Below are 17860 nucleotides of genomic sequence, written 5' to 3' on the forward strand. Positions count from 1 at the left end.
AATTTTTTCTATTATTAGAAACTTCGAACATTATAGTTCTATAATTATATTAGATTTGAAATTATCGAATAGACAAACCAATTCTACTCGTTCCAGAATTGAATTAATTTAGTGACGATCTATGATTGAACAGTCCAAGATCCTGATGTCAGGAATATTTCACATTGTTTGCAAGTTAGCTTGAACAGTTTATCAATGACTGGGAAACGTGATTAGATTTCGTTCGCGTTGGATGCGGAAAGGAGCACAAGGAGCAGACCTTTGCCAAGCGATGTTGTCGGAACCGCGTTTTCCCGAGGGAGGAGAAGAGGTTACGGGGAAGGCAGCGTTATGGTAGACCGCAAAACCAACAAACGATATGCGCCAAGAGACTCACCTATGCCAAGCATTCTTACATGTACGCAGACAGAAACGTGGATTTACACGGACGCTTTTGTGATTTTCATTTTTATGATAAATTGTAAAATATTCGGGAAAGAAAAGTTCGGATGTAATGGTAACTCGAATGTCGTGAATCCAAATAAGCATTTAAGGGTGTCTTACGCTTATTACTCCACTGATCACTGTACACCAATACGTATACCAGCGAATTCGTATGGGGAACACAAACATAGAAGGGGTGTGTTTCGAAGCAAATTGCCCCTAATTCAGCAATAGCATAGCTTAACCACAGAGCTAGCTAATACAGCGATTAGACGCCGTGTACAAGCCAGCGACGTTTGCTCGGGGCAATGTTTCGACTCGCGTGAAATCGATGCACGTATTGCTTACACTATCGAATTCGATAGCTACAGATTTCCATTCGTTCAAGAAATCTCTAAAAATTCGAAGATTCATCAAAACGAAGACGAGAATACTTCGGAATATCTCTTGGGATATTGAAAATTGTTACGAAGATTTTGGATGAATATTAATATCTCAATATCTTGCAGAATGTAATAAAATTTGGGAAATTATTTTAATAAAAATTAAATAAGGTGTCAGTCAATAGACTGATTTGTAACTAAAGTCATGAATTAATTATTCAAAACCTGAAACCCTTTATATAAATCCTTTGCACCAAATATGTTACATACAATTTGATTAAAATTCCATAATCTTCGTCGTAATTGCAAACAAGATGAACATTCTGAGATTTCCGATTATAAGACACACTTCAAATTTCGAGACCATCTGGTACTGGTATTTCGTAAGTTGGTACCCTTAAGGGCCTGTCCATAGGGCAACGGTCAGTCGTTGCGGTCAACTACACAGCTTGTCTGACTCGCCTTCGTGCTTCGGGTCCTTTGGTGATTAACGAGAGGTCAAACCTACCGCTACCCGAAATACGAGCAAATACTCTCTCTCTCCCGTGAAATTGGGTTCCAAAGCGAGTCCTGATTGAGGTGTCCACCATTGCGGCCTTCACGAGTCTGACTACTTCATCCGAGGCTAGGCTATCTACCAACGAACGTGAGAAACGCGTTCGAGCAGAGTGTACAATGTACACAGAGGTTGATTATTTTGATGTTGATTTTAAAGTCAGATCGATTCGAGAAGTTTGAATATTTAATATTTTGATTCCGAAAACGTATTCGATAAATGCATTCAAGAATAATAATCCTTTATCGACCAAGATAAAAGAAAATCAAGAAACTTTGATTTTTCCTGGTAATGGCATTAAAATCACTAAAGGTAATGTATATAAAATAGTTTTGTGGAATAATTTTAATTTGCAACCAAGGAGCACAAAATTTATTATTACTTAATGTTATATTCCATGGGAATAATTTTCTTGAATTTTCATTTCTTTCAATTAAGCAAGAATATTCATATTCATTGAATGACACACCAGAAGATCCAGAAAGGAAATTACGAAAATAGCTAACAAGTCTCGAGAAAAGTACAAATGACGGGCATCTATGTAAGAAGCGGATCTTCGTTAGCACAGTAACCGGGGAGCGAAGTTTATTAGTCAATATAGAATGCTTAGTGTCATATCCCATCAAACGGAATGTCAGCGTGAAGAAAGAGATTCGTGCGAGCCTGCCACTTTATCGGATTAGTCAGTCGCGGTAAAAGCGTCCCGGAAAATGTACCCTCCAATTCGTTAATTTGCCAGGTCTTAGTCCTTTCTTTCGTGCTGATATTAATTGGATCGAACGTTCGCGAGAGTGTATCTTCCAGAATATCGCAGACGTCGTGCATTATAAACTAAAGGTGTAGCTTCTCAATTTGTCTGACATCCTTTCATTATCACAGAAAAAGAGGTTAAATTCTCTCAATATTTTTACAAATATTAAAACACGAATTTCAGTTTTCCTCAAAAATAGCCACGTTATGGCTCTGTCTAAAATCAACGACCAAGTAAAAGCCCCATCCATTGTGTCTGAGAACGAATCGAATCAGGCGTTCCTGATCTGCTGGTGCGATGATTTTTTCAAAAACACTGGCCGTGGCCGAACTTTTTTTTTTTACGGGGGAGTATTGTTTATTCAGGAACGTATCAGCATTGGCGAGCAGGAGGACGGGAAAGCAACGACGGGAAGGCGGACGAAAGCGAGAGGGCCGCGTGAATGGCGCTTCCGGTGGGACGACGAGCCGAGGTCCGTAGGGCTTCGCAGACTCTCGCTTCCGGTCAGGCGTCCGCGTTCCTACCCCATCGAATACACCCAGTCTCCGGATTTTCCTGTGCTCCTCGCTTCCCCGCACTCCTCCTTCTCGCGCCACTCTTTCCCCATCGTCCTACACGGCCAGGAGTTCGCTTGCACATCGGACCCACGAGCGTTCGTTAATTAAGATATCGATTCTTATTGTCCGCCGGCTGCCGAGTCGAGCGGACGTCCTGGTCGGCGTCCGATTTCACGCCCATGCTGCGCGTTGTCGGTCATCCACGAGAACCAACCCCTATATTTCGACGCGTCGACGCACCGTACTAAGTCTTTTCCTTCCCAGTATCTGACTAGGACTTTCTTTTTGTTTCTGGTGAAAGTTGTGTGGTTGAATATTGTTCTTTTATCGTTAGAACGAAGTTCACGTAATACAATGAAATTTGTCTTAAAACGACGACTGCTCGAGATGAATTAATTCATATTTTTGATGAAAGTTAAGTGTTGAATAATTGTAATTATAATGTGTCTGATTATACGTGACCCTTAGGATATCAAGAATTATAAATTTGAATCGATAAACATAAATTACAAAATCGAATCTGAAGACGACTGAACATTCCTCGACTTCCCTCGTATTGCTCTCCTTTGAGGGAGAGGTACAAGGAATCTCGGCGAAGAGAAAAGAATGCGTAAGGGTGGTATCGTCGAGAACGTGGCACGCGACTGTCCGAAGGGTGGATCCGTTCTCAGATCTCCGTGGAAAACCTCAAGGAGGGAAGGATCGTAAAGGATGACCAAGGTTGTCACCTGATAAATATCTTTATGGCCGAGCAACCGAGCGTTCTCAAGCTCGCCATTCATCCTGTCCTACCAGAGAAGGTATACCGCAGAAGGGCACGAGGTGCAAGCTGCTGTATAAAAACGAAATACAACAGTAGGGGCCCCGTAGAGAAGAACGGAATCGGGTAATTATGAGGATTAATCTTAAGTCCCGTAAAGTCCACCACTTGTGGAATCTGTTCCCCTTTCACCGTGGCAATTCGGCCCTCAGCCCTTTCCTTCCTTCATGAGAACGATGAAAAATCTCTCTGGATGATACGCAATTTTCACGGATTTTATTATGATTTTAATATACCGATCTAGAGTGGTCTTGATACACTTCACGAAAAGCTGCGTTAATTAACCCTTCTATACCCGTAGATCTTAATATTAATTTTATTTGCCATGAGAAATTTTTTAACGAATTTCTAATCGTCATAAAAATATTTTTAAAACATTCTAATACAACACTTTCTTAACCATTAGACCCTCTAATGCTTGATTCATTCCATATGGAACAGGAAGTGATTATGTATCTCGAATCTGGAACAAAATTCCAGTAGTCGTAACGAAATTGTCGGATCGTCAGAGGGGTCGTTTCTGCTCGTCTTATGGAAATTTTCTTGGGCGATAATTTTTTTTTTCTGCCCCTCGTTTCCTCGATGGGCAGGCTCGAGCGTACGTACGCACATATGTAGAACGTCGAAGCTACAGGTGTCAGCGAGAGCAGTATTTTTCAGTGAGCTCTGGGCGAGGGTGTAGGTGATAGAGGAAGAGAGAAAGAGAGAGGGCAGGGTAAAAGAGGAAACCGATGAAGGAGAGAGAAGGATAGAATCGTTTCACCGTGGCAGCCGAGTGCCGGCACGCACGTTGAATCTGCTAAACGTTCTCGCTCGTGCGTGAAATGCCTCGATATCACTGTTTTATTTCGGCTCGTTCGTTCCTCGCCGCTCTCTCGCTTTTGCAATTCTATCCTTTTTACCCTTCGGCCCGTTTGCGAGCTGGTCGCACGCGCAACCCTTCCTCTCTTTTCGTTCATGTGCTCGTTCGTGCGGATTTGATGACCCTTCCTGTTCGATTTGATGATCGTTTAATCGTCCACGATTAATTAAAACCTGGCGATCGCACGGCTCGTTGCTTCGCTTGGATCGCGCGTTTCATGGAAACGAGATATTTCGCTCCTACCAATTGTCCGAAAGTACACATTGCTTCGCATTTGACGAATTAATTCTTTTGTACGTACGTCGAAAGATTTCTGATTCCTCGAAGTATCGTGGATGAAATTAGAAATATAAACAACATGTACAATTTATAAGAAGAATTCAGTTATAAAACCAATTTAAACCGCATCTTTCGCCACAATTTCCAACGAAGCTACGAAGCATCGGTACGCTTCGAAAAGAAACTCGAAACAATCTGAAACTGTAGTATGTACAGCTTTATGCTCGAACCGCGAAAGGTTCGAATCTCTTCTAAAATAATTCAAGCCGAACTTTCAAACATCTGCGGAAAACAACTAATTAAAATTCAGCAACTTCGAATCCCTCCGCCCCCCTCGTGTCCGACTCTAAAAGAAGCCGAAGCAATTCTTCGTGGAACGTCCATCCGAACGTCGACACGGTTCGGGGAGACGTCGATAAATCGATAAATCGCGAAGTGGCCCGTTAGGCCAGTTTAATTAATAATTATCGGCTGGAAGACGAGCACCTTGCACAATGGCGATACTTCCTCCTGGCGTAATCCTTGGAAGATTAACGAGCCCGTGCCAGCAGGGACTTCTCTTTCCATCTCTCCCTCTCCCTTCCTTCGTCCATTTTCTTCCTCTGCCGTTCGGTTAGGTCCGCTCCCTATCTCTCTTACAGCCGCAAGACGCCATAGCGCGCCTTGCGGTGGTTGCGGCAAGAACCCTCGCCGTACCCGCATTAACGCAATTATGAATTTGTCGCGTTGGGATCTGACAATACAAGATGTCGCTTCCACTACCCTGCCCCTCAACCCTTAACCGTACTCTCGTCCTACGGCATACCGAGCCCGGATCTCCACACTTACACTAAAACCAATTCCGGTTTCTGCGGGTGGAAAGAACCGGCGGTCGCGCGATAACTTTGTGTCCCTCGCTCGACAGAGCTTGAATAATAGTGGAAATCTTGACGGCTTCTATCTTGCGCGTATTAAACGATTGCCAGCGAAAGGAGCTTCTTTACGATAGGTAAAAGCTGAATAAAAGTAAGCAGCTGTTCGTGATCAATGGATTAGGGGAAAGAAATATGAAGATCTTACTCTTAGTAGATATAAATTAATGGAACATAAATTAGAAATGTACTTTTCCCTTGTATCTATAAGAATAATAAGTGATGCTATTTAGAAATCTACAGAAATTAAATATTGAAACTAGCGAAACCTACCCCCTCAACTGCAAGATTAATGATAGAAATAGTCTCAATTTCCTCAACTACAAAGTACAATAACCAGAACGTTAAACACTTCAATCGTCAACCGGAAGACAGTGCACAGTAAACAGCTGTCAAAACTTTACGACGTGGCTTCGTAACAAAGTGATTATTGTCGATCAAGAATGCCTTGGTCGCACGGTTAATTCAGCGGCGATGAACCGGATACACCGTCTCCCCCGACACGAAATCCGACCGGGTATTTTCACTTTCGAATCGATAACGGATGCACATCGCGTGCCTGCTTGTTAACCGCGTCGACCGTTTCGCGGCGAGGAAAACGAAGGGGGGTGCAGTTTCGTCGGTTTCGAAGGGTCGCGACGATAGCAGCGGTGGCGACGGGTCCTCCGTTACCGTGCGGTGCCGTACAACGGCTAGAACGACGGAGGATCGTTGCGGCGAGCCGCAGGCGACTGCTGCGAACGGTTCCTCGCGACAAATTCCTTCTACTTCGAGAACGATTCGCTCTGCTAAACCCTCTTCATCGTTTTCCTACGTTATCAAGGCGGCCGGTATCCACCGCGACGCGACGTTGCAACGCGAGAAAATCAATCGACCCTAAGACCTAAAGGAGAGGTCCGGTCAAGAGGTGCAAGGAAACCCTCGCTGTCCCTTCGATCCTGGCCGAATCTGGCGGTTCGAATCGAGCCAGAAGGTTAGAGGGTGGTTCTAAACATTGAAAGGAGACGGGGGAAGGTTCGACGGTGAATGCCTAGTCAGCCCTTGTCGTAAGAGCTGGATCCACGCAAACAAGCCAGCGGACCTAACGCGGCGAACGGTTAAGCACTGGAAAGCCCCGGCCTTACCGTACGACCGCCGCTGGTCCTATTATCGCTAACTAATAAGGGACCTAATTGAAACGTCGGCCTTTTGTTTCCACCACTCGAGCTCGCTGCTCGATTTTCCGACCGTGCTGTACATACCGCTGTTTGACCAGCCCAGGGAGATGGAAAGGGGGCGAGAGAAGCTTGAGCTCCGAGCTCAAGTACGGATTGAAATTAATTTTCGAACTCGAATCAGCTGGATGAATTTTCCTCGAAGGTCTCGAGTCTCCGAGATACGTCGATATTCCGCGAGTTGCAACGAGCTCTTGTAGTTTCAATTTGTTTTGTTTGTCGATATTACTTTTAACGAATTGGAATTTAAAACGTCGGAAATCTGACGTGATTTTTCACACAGAAGCGTTTGAAAATAGTATTTACGGTACGTCAATTTGAAATTTAAGTTTCCAAGTATTTCCACAGTATTTTACTTCGATTTATGATTTTTCGCATTGATTGAATCGCACGAAAATTTTCAAGGGAGTATTGAATATACTCATTACTAACCACGTCGCATCGTCTACAAGTATTTTCCAGAGCAACCTGGACGACAAGGTAAGGGAAGCCTCGATTAAAGTAACCACTGTAATCAGGGGGGGGATAGTTTCGCCATGGGGGCGATCTATGGTTACACGAGTAGAAGTATCGTAGCCTGTATGAACGTCTCGCGTATTTCGTATTCCACGCATATAACCGCGATGCCCACTTCGAGCAAGGATATTATTCCTGCTGGATGCAATCATATTAGTTTCCGAAGTTATTAGAATATTTATGCGAGGTTGGCGCGGGGTTATGCATGATGCCGGCCGCCTCCTCCTCTCCTTTCTCGTCCCCATGAGTCGTCGAGACCACCATTCAGTCCAGGAAAATCCTGGCCTCATATTCCATGGGAATTGAGAATACACTTAGATAGAGTCTACTACTTTTTAAAAGAAAATGATCCAAGATTTGCTTGACCATATATTAAAAATTAAACATTTGAAATTCATTAATTTGATGAATTTGATTGTTCTAATATTAATCATGACAGTTAAGTATTGTCCAATATCTCTATGAAATTATATTTAAAATATTCTCGATGAACGAAGCTTAAATCGAATATTTATTCCAACAGGGATTAAATTGCTTCGAGTTTCAAAATGTCACTTATGTTTTAGCAGGACTTCGACGCACAGTTTAGACGAGTATCTCACAGTTAGGATACTAAACGACGCCGTTTCGTGTATACGTGCCGAAAGTTTCCAGCGAATCGAGAGAAACGAGAAAACAGCAAGGAAACGAGCCCACGGTAGGGGACGGATCCTTTCAAGCGCGGCCAGAAATTCAGATGCGGTTCGCGGTCGACGATGCCGAAGAAATTCAAGAGGGAAACGCGTCGCTCCGGAAGCGACGGAAAAATCAACGAGCAAAGACTTACCTTGCTGGCGCGCAGTTGGACTGACTGCTCGTGCGAGACCCTGGTGAAAATCGTCCGACAAGCCACTTTGCCGTGTTTTGCTCAGATACAGCTGAAAACAGAAAAAGAAACAAACGTTATTTCTAACGAATCTGTTACGTTCAAATTGAAATACAATTTTGTTGCAATTCAGAAATTTATATCTTTGAAAATATCCTGTAAAATTTTGTACAATTACATTTAATATCTTTACCTAAGTATATCATTTTTAATTCTTCTGTTATTTACAAAGATACAAAAGATGCTTTACAGTCATTTTAGTAACTATTCCCTTTTGTAAGCTTGCCACTCGACTTTCGTCCTTCAATAAAAAAAGCCTTGAGCTTTTTCGTCCGATTGGCGAGTTTCGGTATCCCGATCACGCGCTAAGGGTGAACCATCCCCTTTAATATTAGGACCAACTCGGACCGACTCGGCTTGGTATAAAATAAAGGGCTGACATGCGAGCACAGGGTAGAGGATCGAACAAGGGAAAGAGCGACGAGGAGGTAGACGCGAGGTTAAGAAGAACCGAGACAGAAAGCGCAAGAAAGACAGCCAAGGGAAGGGTGGCTTCACCACCGTCGTGAGGGATGACTGAGCGAGTCGGTTAAACGGGCGTCTTCTTTCATAAATTTCGAGGGGCCGCTGGATAAAGGTTTAGAATAAATCGTTCGGCCTGTTATCCACTCCGACGTCGGCAGATAACGCCGACCGATCTACCCTGAATGGCTCAACAGTTTCTTCTTACGCCATTCTTCGTGGTTGCATCGCGTCATCAGCTGCAGACATTCGTGGTTGCGTAGATAATTTTCATTTACAAAGAAAATTAAGTAACGAAATATATTTTTGTGCATTATAAATTGTTCAAAACTACACAAATTTTAAGTACTTATTATCCCTCCTTTAAGAAATTGTGATATTATAAAGTATCAATTTGTTCAATTTCCTTTAATCATTCTTCAAAATCTACCTACGCATCGTGTACTTTTAATTCCCAAAAGCTACCCTCTACGATTTCTTCTGATTATTCTTTCAATTATAATAAAACATTTCTACGAGCAGCATTTATGAAAAACGATTACCTCGCGCCAAGTCGACGCTGTTCTATTTCGCATGCCATCACTTACGTACGAGCTCTCTATCGAAAATGGTGAGCTCAATATGAAAGTGAAAGAAGCGGGCCTGGAACGCTCATAAATACGTCCTCGAAGATCGCACAAATCGCTCGTTCGAGGCCAATCCCCTTCGACATTCCCTGCGAGAGATACGAGAGGGAAGACTTCTTCGTCTCTCAGCTAGACACCGACTTCGATACCGTAAGTATATACTTTATAGCAGCGTGTATATGCACGCGCACACGTCGATATAATGTCCAGGCATATAGCACTCGCGATATAGAAAGAAGGAAGAGAAAATGGGGGGATGGAAAGGCCGAAGGGAAGACAGCGAAGGAGGGCAGAGAGGCCAAACCAGCCAGAAAGCCAGTCCAATTTCTCAAACCTGTCCAATCCGTGTCGTATGCAAAATCAATCACGCTGCCGGCGAGGACCCCACGATTTTCAAATCCAACCGAAGCCACGCCGGTAATCCAACTCCTGGGGCGAAACTTCTCACCCATCCGCGATACCCTGGCTACCGGAGCATCTTCGTTCCACCTTTTTCCCTTTACCACTTCTCCGTTCCTCTATTCGGCAATCTTACACGCTGTGACGTGCTCGTTCGATGCATTGTCGAAGTTAGATTCGCGTCCAAGTCAACTTCCCAATCGAATCGAAACGAGATATCGGCATCCGTCGAATGCTTGCTCTCTATTTCGATCGTGTTTGATTAGAACAGAATTTGAGAAAACGAAGGAGATTCTAAGGAAATATTGACCTTTGAAGAAAATACTTCAGCTTGTAAGCATAAATTGTGAAATTGGAAATTCTGAATAAAAATATTTTCTTGATTTATAAAAGGTTGAAGTGTAATTATTCTCCTTGAACATCAAAAGACCATATTTTATCCATCCTCTATCCTGTCTCTCAAAACTTCTATCAAACATGACGTATCGTTGCTTGACTATATCTCATTAACGAGACGAGGCAAAGCTGTGGCCAGACGAGATGCAAATTCGAGCGTAGATCGGTGCGTGAACGAAAAGGTGAGAAAAGTTGCCTGCCATCGGGCAGAGGCCATTAGAAAGTTTCTTCACAGGCGGTTGTTCATTCGAAGCCTACCCATTGATATGCATCACCTTCGATCGCAGCTGCAATCATTAGGGTGTCTCTCAGGGTAAACCGTGAGGGTGCTAAGGCCGTGTGCCGCTTGCTTCAAAAAGGTAATTTGTCCTTTGGGGGTAGCGACTTCAAAGTGTTCAGAGGACATTCGTGCCCGCGAGCCGGTTTAACGTTCGTCCAGCAACGTTCGACTTGCGCACCCCTTTCTACTTGACGATGCATCAGACTTGCTGATTTTTCGACGGGCGAAACATCGCGTCGGGACGGACGTTGTCCAACGTCGGTACCCGTCGAGGGCCCCCGGGTGTCGGAACTCGGACGGCGAAGACGAACCAGAGGGTGGGCGAGGCGGTGTGGCTACGAGGGGTGCGAAAAGTTTAGCATACGCATTTTGTACATTGAAATCCCGACACGCTCGTCCAACTTTAAATTGAAACCCGGCTCTGCCGCTCGTCTCCGCCCTGCCGTCGATAGCCCGTCGTCGTAGCCGTTCGCGTACTCTTCGTCGTCACGTTTAGGATGGTGTTGCCTAGACCGACGTGGAGGAAACGAGATTTCGAAAACTACTGATCTCCATTTCCTACTGCATGCAGCGATCATGGTAGAATCAACAATTTTTGTCTTATTTGAAACTTTTGTAAATTCGTTTCTTGTTGCAATAGCGAATTCTAATATGACTGTAGGATCTTAGTAAGGTACATGATGTATCTTAGTGAAGACACAAGATTTTATCATTTTTGTGATTATTATAAGTGACTGAAGAATAAAGATTTCTAATATTATAGCAGAAATAATGATTCATTTTTCTTTTAAATATTTCATTAAATAAAAAGTTCAATTTGTATATTCTGAAGCTTGCTTCTTTACCATATTTTCTGATTCAAGTACAAAGTATCGTACATAAGCCAAGACCAATTTAAAATAACACTTTTTCTCTTTTACTGTCTTTAACACTTTGCAATAATCCAATTTATAAGCAGCTTTCCACGCAGCTAAGGTCGATCTTTATGAGAGGTGACCATAATGAGACTGGGCATTTTTAATTAAATAATACTAATCACAGGGAACCCTCTTACGCAGGCAAATCTCATCTCGTCCCTTCCCCTCTCCTATCTCTTCTTCCTGCCCCGTTTCATCCATCTTTCTCTGTCTTTCGCCGCCGCGGATCGTCTCTCTTTTAGACTTCGAATTGTAATTAACATTTGGTTCTCCCATTAGTGTAATTAAAGTGCCATTCCATAATCTAGGAGGCCGAGAGAGAGAAGAGGGCCACCTTATCTTTCAGACTTCAGCCTCGACTGCCGGGGGTCGTTTTAACCCCGGCGGCCGTCTCCAGCCCCTTTTCAGAAGCACGATGTGCCTGTAGCTTCCTTCGGCGATAACTCCTTTCTGGAAAAGGAGACTCTCTTCGAAAGTGGGAGAAGAGGATCGAGAAATCGGGCCGGCCAGAGAAAAGAAAAACGGCGATTAAAACGTTTGAAAATCCGATCGGGTAAGGTTTTTCAATTCTACACCTTTGGAGAAACAGAAGACGTTCTTAGAAGCGATCGGAAGCGTTCGATGGCCTTTGATAGAACGACAAGGATAAAATAACAAACTGGAAACTTCATTTGAGAAACCTTGTACAGCAATTGATGTTTGTGATTATTTTGAAATAAGGTATTCATTCCATTCTAAAAACTTTTTAGTACCTTTTGGTATCGTTTTGTTAAGCGCAAACGAATTTACTTTGCAAGATTTAAAAGTTTGCTAATGTAAGTAACAGAGAATTACTAGAGAATAAGGATTAATAAAAATATGAATTTTACCAAAATTTCTATCAATCAAAAGAGACGATAAATACTTAAAATCTGGAAATCTAAATAGAGCAATTTTAGTTTAAAAAGGAAGCGAAGTAATCCAACGACAAATATCGCGACACTTGGAGGGTGTCGCAGATAAAGTCGCGTGCCCGGTGCCCGAGGGAAGAAAGAAGCCGGCGATAGAGGCGGGAAGCAGGGTGGGTAGTAAAATAAAGAAAAGCAAGGAGAGATAAGAAGCTGGGCCGCGTTGACATTTTCCGGTGGTTGACTTAATAATGCGCACGGTACACAGGCCACCGAGTCGAGGGGGTGGATCCGCAAAGCGGCACCATAAAGAGGCGCGGATGTGTTTATTCGGGAATTTGCCTTTTTTCTTCCTTCCTCTTCCCGACCAGCCAGGCCGCGGCGAGATTTTATCTTATTTTCGGCGACGATCCCGAAGGATTTATGCCCTTTCGGTCGTGGCTGGTGGAAGAAAGACGGAAGAAGGGTGGTAGACAGCAGCCAGGGAAGAGTTGAAGGAAAAAACGGAAGAATCACGATGCAATTATTTTCGTTCCAGCTCGTGAACGGATTTTAAGGCGATCCAGTGGCAGCCGCTGGACCGAGAAGGAAAAACCGCCGGAGACGGGGGAAGACTGAAGGCCAGAAAGAAGGATTAACCTCGTCAAGTGGGAGAGTCCGTGACAAAGACGTTAAAGTGGTCGAAGGGGATGAGATATATCGCCCGAAATCTGGGGTGAACGTTCACATCGTTCGAGCGCCGTGGGACGTCGAGACACTAATGGCATTTTTATTATTTCTCTACGGAGACCCTCGCCGATAATGGGCCGACTGTATGGTCCATTGGATGCGTGACAGCCCTGACAGCTTCTCACCTTTTCTTCGTCTCTTGGTCGCGTGCTAGAAACTTGCTCGGCTAGATCAATGCTTAAAGGGCTGCTTCCTTCAAATGAAACTTGACATCGAGAAAAGAAGAAGAAGTTACAGACACTTAGAACAGGGAGGGCAAGAAAAATGGTAACAAATGGTCTCTACGATAGACAACGGGTTAATATAAATAAATATTTGAATTATTAAAAATTTCTGAAAATATTTCACAAAAGTACTATTGAGCCAAATCATAAAAATTATAAATGCTCGAATCGTTTCATATACATATGACAATCTAATATGCATGTTTTATTATTCTGAAATATTTATCATATGAACCGTAAAGCCACGGACCATGGATTTTCGGAATTCTGAAAGAACGTTACAGTACAGCACAGAGTTTAAAAGTAAATGCCATAAAGAAGATTGTCGACGGTTTTGAAAACGTCTAATGCCGTTGGATCACAAATCATAAATAGCCCGTTGCAACGTACGACCCATTGCCAACCCAGCTACCCATGGAGCCATTGGGCTCGCTGGGTTTTGATGAATGAGCCTCGTATAAAGCTAAAGTATGGTAAAAGCTGCCGCGGCTACTGCTGTAATATTCTACCCTGGGTGCTTTTAGAATCGCTAATGACTAATGGCACCAAAAGGAACCCCTCCGTCGATGGATGTTGCCTTCGAGAATCAGCGATCCGTGTGTTTGCGGATTTTCCAAAATTTCAACCTTCTTCAATGAATTTCGTTCAGCAACTTCAACTATGCCACATTAATTGTAAAATTCTCAAAGCTTGATTTCCCTCAATTTCTGATTAGACAAAAAAAAAAACTACTTCTAGTTAAAGTATTATTCGAAACACTTATCTTTACTGCTTCAAAGGGTGATTTTTACCAATCAAAAAATTAAGAAACTAATCTCCAAATCCCACTAACATCTCTGTTTTCAAACAACGAAAGATTTCTACGAGAAAAACGAAGATAGATGAGAGTTAATGAAAATGATATAAGAAAAGTGTGATTAACGTTGGTAACCTGGTCATCGTGAGCGCGTAGTGAACGATGAAGCTTATCGAGGAGAAGGCGAACGAACGGGCTGGAATATCACGTGCAAAATACGCAAGAGGCTTAGTCGAGGCTTACGATTACTCGCGATTCGAATGGCAATGAGACTGACGAGAGAGGAAGAACGTAGAGAAAAGCGAAGTAGAAGCAGGTTTGAAGGGTGGAGGGTGGTCCAGAGCTACGGATTGCCGTAGAAAGGAAAGGGGGAGTCGAAACGTACTTTAATATACGGCAATCCCCTTGGCTGGGAACTCGCAAACTCGGACCGACTAGCTCTCTCATTGCTGCCTTTTCTCCCTCTCTCTGTTTCTCCCTTTTCCATCTCTCTCTCTCTCTCTCTTTCTCTCTGTCGTGTATTTCTCTGCTGGTCGTCGCATGGCTTCCGATGAAATTTCGCGTCTTCCATCGCGGGTCGCTTTTGATGCTTACCGCCGTTCTAATTGCAGAAACGCGCAGAAATCGGCTTCCATTTGTCCGCAAAAACTATCCCTGCCCTCGTTCCTGGCACCAAGTGAACAAGACCAGGCGAGAATACTACTGGCTCTGGGATTTCAGCTTTACTATGATTTCAAGACACGGATGAACGTAGTTTGGACCCACCCTGCTGGTTTTGTAATATTCCTTCTTTTCAGCGAATGTGATTAAATATATCTTTTCATATGCACAGTTTATAGCAAAGCTACTACGCGATATAAAAATTTGATAATTTGAAGAATCTTCAAAAATTTACAGATTTTTAAGGGTAGTCAACTCGGAAGAAAAATTAGAGAATACTTAGGGGTAGTTTATCTGCAAAGCCATGTTTTTCACAACCAAACTTTCATTTAAATATGCGATAGAAACAGAATTTGTGGAGCACGATATATAAAATGATAAAATGAAAGATTGCAATCGAGGCAAAGGGAGATTCTAATGAAACTTTGGGATACAAGTCCGAGAAATGCGTACGTTGTTATCGTCTGAAGTGAAGCTAAATACGAACTAAATCTGTTTACGTCGAATAATAGAAGTAAATGAACGGTAGCGTGCACAACGAGGCGAACCAATAATGATAAAACGTTGAAGACGAAGGGAAGAGATTGGCCTCTGTTCGATTTGTACGTTTCTTTCTTTCCTATATAGTAGCTGATTTCGTTCTCGGGTCCCATGAGAACGTAACACCAAGAGAAACCTGAACCGTGGGTGAACCGATCATTTATCCTTTTATCGGCTCCCCTACTTCGACAAAATGGCACGCTGTTGCAATTCTGAAACCTTCTCTTTCTTTGCAACCCTTTTCAAACACGGATGTAAACTTCAGTCTATAAATTATAGAGAATCTTGTAATTTTATAATAAATCTGTATCACATTGCGAATTGATAATAAAGTTTCAAATTTCATATATAATAGTTGAAATTTTGTAATATTCTGTTCAATTTTCCTTTACAAGACGAAACTTGACCGAAACTTCCTTAACAAGATTTACCCATAATCACTAGCGAGAAACCGTTTGCGTGTAATTTGTTTATCCGGATCATGCTAGTTGTTCATAATTACTCGGCCTTGTTTAGCCGTCCGTTTTGGTAGCGTTCACGTGTGGCGCCAGAACCACGTCGATTATCACGTCTGACTCAAGCCAAGAACACGTTTAATAAGTACTTTCACATTGATTGCATGATTTAGAACATGCCAAGAATATTGCGCGAGTGGCAAATAACTGAAGAAATAAAACCTAAATAATTATACTTCAAAAGAGTTATTCTTTGAAACAATGTATACCAAGCGAAATTAAGAAACACAAGCCAACTATCATTTTTTATGAAAAAAAGATATTTTCAAATATTTCTTTACCTAATACTCCGATGAGTTTTCGCTCGAAATATCTTTTTATTAAATTACCAGAATTAAATATCAGACCTTGTATTTTTCCCATTTCCACGTGTCATAAACGCATAAACATCCACGGTCTGGTCGTAACAAACTTTCTAAAACATCGATACTACTCGCAAACAAGGGTCTCGTTTAAAAAACAAAAAGAAGAAAAAAAAAACAAAAAAGCATGACAGCAAGGTCGAGCATCGCGGGACATCAACAGCAGCCAACATGGCACCGTGTTCGTTCGAGTCCGCGACGGGGGCGTAAGCGGCGTAAAAGCGGCACCACCCCTTATCTACATATCAAAAAGGCAATCCGGAGAACTCGCTTATGTAAACGGCGTAGGAGGCTTCGTGTCCCAGCCGGGGATGAAAAGAATTCCGAAATCCCCGCGCTAATAAACCTGCTCTCTGGCACCAGCCAGCGACGTCGGGGGAGGTTCTGACGAGATATTCGTGGGGTTAAGCTCTTTAAGCCGCGGATTAAGCGAGGCGGCATGAGAATTTAAAGTTCTTCGCCGCGGAGGCCGCTGACGACCCCGCCAGGCCAGCCATCATTCGTAACACACTCGAGAGAAAATAAAAATTAAAAGTGCATTAACTTCCCGATACAAGCTTTCGCATACACGCATATAATATTAATTTTTCTGAATAATAATAAAATATTTGAACGTTGAAATTTACAACCCGTATTTTAAGAGGTCCTCGTTAATGTTTTTTAGAAAATCACATACGTGAAAGCATAAGTCGTAAAGCTTTTAAGACACTTTCATATTTCCCTTCCATTTCGATAAAATATAACAAAATCAACTGTAATTCGAACTTTCCGTAAACGTTCGAGCAAGCAGCTTGAGTACACGAGACTTATTAAACATGGCGCGGAGCGATTTAATAACTTCACAAAGCAATTCACGCATTCGTAATGGTAGGTTCGGTAATCACGGTCGGAAGAATTTAATCAGCTTGAGGGCCGTGGAGTATTTTCAAGCGGGAACACGTCCTTCGGAGCAGGTCTCTTTTTGGCTTCGCCTACGATCCACCTTCTCGAATGGTCCGCTCTTACCGCCAACTCTTGCCAGCCCTCTCGCCTCTAATTCGAACATTCGTCAGGCCACACACACACGAGCCATTATAGACGAAAGTTTCGCAGGCATTAAATGCTAATGAGAGCGGCTGGATTTTCCGTCGGTCAGAGACCACCACTCGTACCGATTACGATTTCCAACAGATTCGACCGCGCTACGCAAAGCTCTCCTCCTTTCGTTCACCGTCAAGATCCGATCTCAACTATTATTTCGTTTCCAACGTTGAAAGCCCTTAATTCGAAAAGCTTGGGTTTATTCGACTTTACCGGAACCGGCAGATGCTTTTAATTCATTGTTAGTTAAATTCTGCTTCAATTAGTTATATGATTACGTCTATGTCAAACATTTTAATTTGGAAATATTTGGAACTTTTAAGGTTTCATTTTTAATAGAAAATATAATTTCTCTAATTATTCTAGGTTCAAATAAATTTGTTTAGTAATGTCATAATAAAATATTCATGAATTTGTCCTTACAAGAAATTTATCAAACTATTAACTTAACGCGTCGAACGATTAATTAATCTCTGGCAAGGAAATTAGTAATTTAAAGGAAGGAATTAACTTCAGGAGCAGCATATAATTTAATTAATCTTCTCCCTTCGATTAAAGCGGAGCTCGTACGTGAGGCTTGAACCTGATACACGATTAATTGTAGGCGTTCTCGATAAGACGATGCGACCAGACAAAAGGGCGTATAGACGGCAAAGCAATATCTAACGGCGCGATGGAAACCGGCCAATTAAGTGGACCCTACAAAATTGGTTTTTAATTGAACGACACCAGCCGATACGGCATTAATTATCAGACCCGTTGGCTACCTGGCCGATGTAATTAACGTAAT

The 17860-nt window shown here is 42.7% G+C and overlaps 1 protein-coding gene across 1 annotated transcript in view; it reads right to left on the minus strand.

The window, feature by feature from the left end:
• The window catches only part of LOC114882889, a 148586-nt gene that overhangs the window by 104266 nt on the left and 26460 nt on the right, over window positions 1–17860 (minus strand). Inside the window, exon 2 of the mRNA XM_046284954.1 lies at window positions 8099–8189. The gene's annotated coding sequence lies outside the window, so the exon portion shown is untranslated. The remainder of the gene's footprint in view (window positions 1–8098; window positions 8190–17860) is intronic.

The sequence above is a fragment of the Osmia bicornis genome, chromosome 1 (assembly GCF_907164935.1).
Source record: "Osmia bicornis bicornis chromosome 1, iOsmBic2.1, whole genome shotgun sequence".
NCBI classification, from domain to species: domain Eukaryota; kingdom Metazoa; phylum Arthropoda; class Insecta; order Hymenoptera; family Megachilidae; genus Osmia; species Osmia bicornis.